A 9,373-nucleotide genomic window follows, 5' to 3' on the forward strand; every position below is an offset into this window, starting at 1 on the left:
TATGGTTTTAAAAGTAATATTTATTATATAAATCTTGAGAAACATGACGATATTTTGTACAAACAACAGAACAACTTGATACATGCTTTAATTTTATCAGGATACGTCCCAGAAGATTGCCACTGTACAGCATTTACACAATAATATTCAACATATAGTATATACAAAAGGCAGCAATTCAATAAATATTTCATAAAATTGTAAATATTAATCTTCAGTTTGATGTTGATTTTAAGGTTAAAAACTATTAGTCGGAAATTGCTCAACTCAAAAATCAATGTTTCTTATTTCAATATCTCTTTTATGTCTAATGCAGAATGTACAGTTTACACTCTTGTGCAAGTTTCAAATAAATTATTAAAATTCCTTTTCCAGAGTAAACTGTTGTTTTGTAATGACGAATAGAAATAAGATATGGTTACATAAATGCAAGAAATATTTATTTTCTACAATCCACCAATGTCACAACTATGAAACACCATCACTTTTGTTATTGCCAGGCTGTTGAAAAGTATCAAAAGGTGGAAGATCCAACAGTCTTGCAATACCTAGTCCTATCGAACCTGAAAACAAAATACAAGTAAATTAAATATAAAAACAATGCATAACATTAATGTTTCATTGCATCTAGTTTAGTCGATAACTAATAATGAGTGTGGCTATGCCTTGAATGAGTAACTCAGAGCATACTATAATGGTTTAGAAGTCTTAAGCTGTAGGTTCACATACCTACATACAAAAATGGGTAAGTAAAACTGTGAAGCGAAACCAATTTTGTCTTTACATGGAGGATCCAGCCATAATCCAACAATAAATTTATTTAATTTATTACAAAACACCATATCAGTATCCCCATATAAATCTGCGTATACTGTAATAGTTTAGAAATCATCTTAAGCTTTTGGTTCATAAACCAACCAATCATTAAAAAATACTTTTTACATTTTTCCCACACTACAATAACAAAATATTATGCGATAAAAAACATTACACTCTAAAGGCAAACAAACATGTCAATATAAGAAAATAATTTCCAATACTGCAGTACCTTAGAAGTAAATTGCCAAAACAACCAATAGGATGGAGTTACAATAGTGAACATGTGCAGTATAACAAATGTAGATGGTTTCCACTCTGTATTAATGAATTATACACCTGTTATCAGTTAACAATGATTTTGCACACACACAGTTCAAGTGAGCGCTCAGAGACCAAGTGGATTTTGTCTAACTACGTAGAGGGCTGTAGCTATCAGTACATGCACCACATGCCGGCTATTGTATCTTCCTCCCCTCTGATGACAAACAAAGCTGGTGAAATGAATATAACGCAGTAAGAGACTCCAAGAATATTTTCTGCCCTTTATTGAAAGGTGTGAGTATCTGAACTACACTAGTTTAAACAATTTGTTCCTATACTTATAACAATGGATACAACTATAAGCGGAGTCCTACCATGATGGTAATATCTATTTATCAAGTTAAATACAAAAGCGAATAAAATTGTATCCCTTGCAAACAGGAATAAAACTACATCTATTTCTTACATCGGCTACAAGCTAGATGCTAGTGAAGAACATTAATACTGGTAAATGTTCTATTCCAGGTAGATTTTGAACATTTGTTATTTTAAAACATAATTATAAAGTCCAATGTTATCAAGCACAGACACCAGCTCTCCCACAGGTTTTACTAATGAATACCTATGTATTTGCCAATGGCACAGTCTAGTAAGTACATTAACTAATGCAAGATAACCGAGTCAAGGAACATTGAACACAGCGGTTACTTGGATGGATGACCGCTGAGCTCATAACTATGTTAATTATGTGTTAGGTTCAAATCTCACAACATATTGTTACTGACTTCATGTATTGGGAAGTGCCCAATGGCAAACATGAAAAAATCCTGTTGTCCTTACACAGACATCAAGATAAGAGAGCAACAATTTTTCTTTTCACCTAAGGGAAAACATAGATACATAATTGTTTTTAATCAACATGTGTAACAGCCTCACTTCCGATCCTTCTAGAATCTTGAAAGATAGCTATATAGGTAGGATTACCATCTACGGAATAAGATACTGGAATGAATTGTTTGAATAGAGAAGTTAATATCTCTGACAAGTTCGGAACAGTCATCCATTCACTACTCTGAAGAAGTATCCAAATCAGTTTGTCAACATCTCAAGCGTGATGAAAGAAGCCTGAAATAACCCTCAACTTCACCAATGGTAATAATGCGGAATATTAATCTCAATGTAGTGCCCAGCATCGCAATGAAACTTCTTGTATGCTTTGTGTTTGGAAAAAACTAGTTTCCAGTCTGCCCCAAATCGGGTCTTTTTTTATGAACATTGCAACAAAACCTTCTTAAAATTTCTGAATAAAAGGCCTGATAACAGTCCGGCCTAAAGAAACAAACTATGAATGAACTACCCCTCCCACATCAAAAAAAGTAATTGAGCATTGTCTTGATGTATGGTCTGATTTGAGGAATTTTTAGACGGGGTGACATACCGGCTTCAATGGCTTTACTGTTGTTTTGTTTTTTGGTCATAACTGTAGCACCATGACTCATTGCCAGTAATGACGTTCAAAAGGAAATCAGAATCGGTTTCAAGTTGCTCTTTCAAATCACAACATGTTTCAACTTGACATTCTTTTTGATTGTCAGTCAGAACATGAGGCATAATCTTCAGATATGATTCGCTGAACTGAACTCCAAGATAACCCATTAATCTCTGACATTTGATCAATCGTCTGTCGACGATCTGAAAGTACAATTTCTTAAATTTTTGGAACATTTTTATTAGTTTGGACATTTGCAAAAAGGCTTTTTATCAATGGACATGTTGCCATTTTTAAACTAAGAAAACCACTCATACACTTATTTTTCCCATATTGGTGTTTCTGTAGGTTGTGCTTAACAGCTTAACATTAAAATAGTTACAACGTGTTATTACCAAGCAGAAAATAAAATTTCATAGCTGCACGCTGTTTCCTAAAACGTGCCATCATAAAACAAAAACTGTCTTTAAAGAACAGAACAAGCCAGGTCGACAATCCAGGCGGCACTGAAAAGGCGATGGAGTTGTTGCTATCCATACCTAGCGGTAGAAGTTTGTACTGCACAAGCCCTGCCCATAGCAGAGTTATTCCGGGAACTTTTGGGTACCCCTTTGTTTACGGTTGAGCTAGAAGAATGATCAAATGACTGAACCACACTCCAGAATAAGAATGACCAGGGACTGATAAAAAATAAAATTATATGAAGAATTAAAATTTTTTGGTAAATCTAAACATAAATCCCAGTAAAGAACTTGCATTGCAGTGATATTAATAATGTGCTTCTGTGGGCTGAGTAAAGGGATCATAATAATTACACGGCCCTGATCTTGTCCAGTCTCCTCAAGGAAGTGTTATTTGATCATACAGTGAAAATGTTTGTGCCCCATTAAATAGATAATAAAACATGTTTGATCTCAATATTATTGAGGGAGTGTTGGAGGGCCTCATATCCCCTGCTCAGTAGAGATTCCACCATGAAGATCTTCATATAATTAACATACACAAGTAAGTTTTAAAATATTACATATGACCTCTTCAATCCTTACTTCTATCTGTATTTTCATTTTAATGGTAACCTACTAGTACAAGTACTTATACCACCACACCTCCTTATCACGTTGTTTGGTGGTTTTCCAAACCCCTCAAATTAAGGTGGGTCCCAATGAAAAGTTAGTAAATAAATATGGAAACAATTATAACAATAAAAAAAATATATAAATATTTAAAAAGTTTTGGTCATAATTTGAGGGTAAGTCTAAGCTATTACTGTATCAACTTTAATTAAATTTATAACGTATTTTTAAAAAGTGAGCTTACTAATATTATAAAGAATTAAGGATACAATAACACTAGAGTTGCAAATATTAATTGATTCAGCAGTTAGTGATAAACAATTCAAACTTGGACTGTCTATTTTGCAGACTGGAACAAAACTCAACAGACTGAATACTTAAGACTAATCTGACTTGGTATGCATATTTATAAATGCTCTATTAACATATAGTAAAAAAATCAACTTCCCAGGTCTATCTTAGGAATAAATATTTCACGAAAACCCTCTTCAAATTTTGCAGACTAGGTACTTACAACTAATCCAAATCCCATGAAACTTGGTAAGCATATTTGTATAAAACATACAGTAAAAAAAAAAAAAATAAACTTCCCAGGTCTATCTTAGGAATAAATATTTCACGAAAACCCTCTTCAAATCTTGCAGACTAGGTACTTACAACTAATCCAAATCTCATGAAACTTGGTAAGCATATTTGTATAAAACATACAGTAAAAAAATAAACTTCCAGGTATATTCTAACTGTGCATTTTATGAAAAACCTCTTCATATCTTGCAGACTGGGTAGTTAGATTAATCCGAATTCCATGAAACTTGGTAAGCATATTTGTATACTTTTGTTAATATTATAAACAGTAAAATAATAAATTTCTCAGTTACATCATAGTATGTGTATTTCAGTAAACATTTTTTTTAATCGATTTAAAATTACTGATCTATTTTTAAATAGATGTTAATTCAATTATTAGGCATAACATTGATAAATAATATAAATTGTTCTATATTAATCTTACTAAAACATTTCAAAGGACCAACTTACCCAAAATGAAAAACATAAAATCACAAATGAGCTCACATGTACATATATTACTTGTGAAGTACATAAGTAAACACATTAAATGCAATTTTACAGGAATAACAGCTTTTACAATATTTGCATAATTTATCCTTTCGTCAGCTACGTGGAAAAGTTTAAAAAACACATTATCCTGAAAATAAAAAATAATGGACTGCATAAAGTAAACAATATTAAAGTTAAAATGTTTAATAATAATATAAACTTAAAAACATCTCCTATTTCATTGTTCTTGAATGATGATGTACTGAGAAACAATAAAAATGACTTTAAAATGAATACCGAAATAAAAATTATACTTACATATAGTTGATTGTATTTTCTTAGCACACATCTATTTAAGGTAGCTATAATACATTAATTTGGTTAACAAGTCTATTTTTGTAATATTCAAACAAATCAACAGGTAACAATGATGACACAGGCACAGGATACAAGACCACCATTTGGATTTTTACTATCTCTGTTATGACAGAGATGAAACATGTAATTGATGTTTCATCCCAATAATTAATATTTTAGTTCATTCTGTCTCATATTCTGATGTTTGTCATATATTTTAGTAGTGATTTATGTATTAATTATCTGTACTCCTTCAAGTTTCTACACTAATAGCACTTAGTGAAAACTTCAATTCTTTTCAGGATTATTTCACCATACATACAACAGTATAATGCACAGTCAAATCCAGTAGACTGTTGTGGCAAATCTAAAGGAGCATGTATAGTGAAATCTCTAGCACATTGCTCCAGACATGGTATACAAAATAGTTTTTGTATAAGCTGTGCAAAAAGGTAAAATTTTCTTTGGGTGGTCTATCATGAAACTATCAAAATAAATATATTATTTGCTGTTTTCAAAGAATAACAAAGTGCATTGAAAGGCTGAACAATTGGTGTCATTACTATATCTTATTCTGGAAACTTATAATTTAATAAATGTAGTCAATCCATATAAAACAAAATGTTCATTTGGATGGACTACTATTTGCAAGAAGAGTATTGTACACCAATATCTCTTTACCCTCCCAATTCTATATTGTTCATAGTACAAGGGTAACGCACTATAACCGATTCTGGTACATACAGATCATGATTTTAAATGGTCTTAGTTTGTGAGAGACAGTCTAAATTTGATTGGTATATGATTTTGTCAACAATTTTAATGGTTTATTTTTTTAGAATCTATGTTGAATGTGTTCATATGGATGGAGTCAAAATCATCATCAGAATCGCATTCTTTCTTCATTGCTATAGATGTTGCCATAGGCTTCTGCATTGTATAGATTAGGTTACTACGATATGAAAGAATATTGTACAGTCCAAGAGTGAAAGCATTGTATCAAATTCAAATAGGAAGTGTGAATTTGGTGTGGTATCAATACCAGAACCATGAAACTATTCACCGGCCACGTTACTTTTTGACCTAAGATTGTGTCCAAAGTATGACAAAGTTTAATCGTTTACCATAAGTGAATAACGCATATAAAAGAAGCTTACCAGTTTCATAAAAATCGGATTAATCTAATCACCCAGTCTGGAGTTTTGTTCCAGTGAGCACGGTTAAAAGAGGATTTTTGTAAAATACACATACTTAAGAACTTACTGGGAAATAGATTTGTTTACTGAATATAAACAAAGTGTATAACGCGTACACAAATATGCGGATTGATATATATATATATACTAATCACTGTGTTGAATAGAAGAAAACAAATAAACATTTTTCACTTCTATATTTCGGGGGATTTAATACCCCCGTCTTCAGGAAGTATATATATATATATATATATATATATATATACACATATATATGCTTCCCAAGTTTCATCAAATCTGTTTAATGTAAATACTGAGTCTACAGGGATTTGAAGAGGTTTTTTGTGGAATAAACATATTTAGGATATACTTTAGAAGTTGATTTTTAATATATGTTAATAATTCTTACCAAGTTTTATTGAAATTCAATAAATCTAGGTAATTCTAAGCAATATATGGGTCAACCCTCGATTTTTCTCACATTACAACATAGTGTTCCAATAGTCAATTAGAAAAGGAAATGACTAGAATTTCTTGCCGGAAAGCAGTTATAGGGAGCAGGCAACTCATATTACAATATAATGTTCCAATAGTCAATTAGAAAAGGAATTGACTAGAATTTCTTGCTGGAAAGCAGTTATAGGGAGCAGGCAACCGCGAGAATTACCTATTAGTGATCAGGGGCACTGACGTGATCTGGGCTTCAAATTTGGAACTACTCGAGTTAATTTTTTTTCTAAAAGAGTAAGCAGCGCGAAGCGCTGCGCAGCGGGCAAGCATCGTGCGTGATCTTCGTCCATACTGAATTTGATTCAGGCCAAAGGAATGACACAGATTCTTTTACCAGATTTTTACGGAGATTTTGTATTGGGCGGATTATATTGGTTTACTTTGCTTTCCAGCATGTAATTATGTGTTTAAAATTGTTTTACATACATTACCTACATTATATTGTAATATGTAATAACAATTTATCAGACATTTTTAATAAAAAAAAGGATCACGCACGATGCCTGCCCGCTGCGCAGCGCTTCGCGCTGCTTGCTCTTTTGGAAAAAAAAATTAACTCGAGTAGTTCCAAATTTGAAGCCCAGATCACGTCAGTGCCCCTGATCACTAATAGGTAACTCTAAGCAATATATGACCGTCTGGCGGTTGCCTGCTCCCTATAACTGCTTTCCGGCAAGAAATTCTAGTCATTTCCTTTTCTAATTGACTATTGGAACATTATATTGTAATATGAGAAAAATCGAGGTTGACCCATATATTGCTTAGAATTACCTAAATCTAAATACCTAGTCTGTAGTTTTTCCAGTCTGCAAAATAGACAGCTCGTTCAAACTCGCCTTACTTAACTGTCAGATCTTCCTAAGGGTCCATCTGCCAATTCGAGAGTATTGTTAATAATGAAACTGTTATTTTATCTGAAGAAAAACTAGTGACAGCTCACGTATCTAATTGCCCAACATACCTGAGGGCCACCACCCTGCCCAAGAGCCTTCTAGAGAGCCAGCCAGCCTATTTGATAACCAACTAAGTTACTGTATCTTTATTTTCCACCATAACTTACTGATCTGATGTTTCCTCACTGTTCCTTTTTTAAGCCGGCCAGCTCTCAGGTAGGTCAGGTGGTGAATTTTGATTAGTTTACCTCAAAATATCTTATATAGGCCAATCAAACCTTGAGTAAGCCTTAGGATAGCCAGGTAGTTATGTTTGGTGAGTTTTCATTAGTTTAACCTCAACCAATAATAGTTAAATTAGCCTATAAAAATAATATTTGACAGACAGGTAGATCCGACTGGATAAGGCAGTTGACTCTTGTGTAGGCCAGTCGGTTTTGGATAGGCGAGACAGTCAGGCAGTTAGGTTAGTCTATATAAGTTCGAACCTTTTATCAATTACAGTGGAACAATTAGTCATGTTTGCAACCTCTATATCTGTCAGATTTCCCTACAGTCTGTGGTAATGAAAGCATAAACCAAATTGAAGATAATCCAATAAAAGATCAGAATTACCATAATGGTGTTAGTTTTGTGTAACAAACATAAACTGCTCAATAACTTGTAGGAAACTACATCCTTGCAAAAGATGTGAATCTTACCTCTAGACTGTCTATTAAATAAACATATTAATTCAAACCAATCATACCTAGACTAAAAGTATACAAAAAATATTGTCCATAGCCTCTCTTCATTGAATATGCTTGTTTTGCTACATACACGCCAGCTCCCGATAATCCAAATCCACTAATAAGTTTGCATGCTAAACAGTCTCTTGGGCGGTTTGTAACTACAGATTTATGTTCATCCATCGAAAATGAAAGGGTGTGTACCATGAAGAATTGAAAAATAAATATGTATGTATCCAATTACTGTTCTATGTCTAGTTTACTTTGCACTGCTCTATTTCACTATTTGTTTACATTTATTATTTTTTTTTTTTACATGAAAAAAGCTAATTGCCTGCATGAGTAGCCACCATCTGTTAGAGTAAAAAAATTAAAAACAAAATAACTATACTACACATGATGTTAAATAAGGTGTTATTAATTATATCAAACTGTATGATTGTTTCATAAATTTTTAAGTCTAACAAATGATTAATTGTATAATTAATATATTACAACTAATGAATACTTATCTAAAATAAATCCTAATGCAACAAATGTAACTAAAAATGTTTGTATATTTTCAACTTCATATCTCCTATTGAATTATAAATCTACTTTTAACTTAAAATCTTGCCTCTAAAATTATTTGTCATATAAATTATCTTCTATTCATACCGGAAATTATTCAAGAGACAAATAGAGCAAGAGAAAAGTGGCAGCATAACTGCTTGAGAGCTGACAAACAAATTCTAAATCGACTACTGGACTGATTAAAGTTTAAAACAAGTCGATGTCAGAAATACTTATAGGGTGATCTCTTATGACGTTAAACAAAAAGTACACTAAAGCGCTCTTCGAAATGTCCTCATCTATGCCGATCGGATCAAGCAAGGGCAAAACTAGTTTTAATAAAGTAGAATAATTTTCCGAACACTTAAGCAATATTTTTAACGTAATTAATCCTTTAGAGTCCAAATTTCGTATAGACTGACCGATAAACTGAATT

General features: G+C 32.4%; 1 long non-coding RNA gene across 1 annotated transcript; it reads right to left on the minus strand.

Moving 5' to 3' along the window:
• LOC124374089 lies at nt 1–8,659 on the minus strand. Its single transcript, XR_006923495.1, has 2 exons — nt 8,406–8,659; nt 1–563 (listed from the first exon to the last, which is right to left on the minus strand). It is a non-coding gene; the product is annotated as an uncharacterized LOC124374089 (long non-coding RNA).
• Between the last annotated feature and the right edge of the window lie 714 nt (nt 8,660–9,373).

This window comes from Homalodisca vitripennis, chromosome 1, assembly GCF_021130785.1.
Source record: "Homalodisca vitripennis isolate AUS2020 chromosome 1, UT_GWSS_2.1, whole genome shotgun sequence".
In the NCBI taxonomy this organism is placed as follows: domain Eukaryota; kingdom Metazoa; phylum Arthropoda; class Insecta; order Hemiptera; family Cicadellidae; genus Homalodisca; species Homalodisca vitripennis.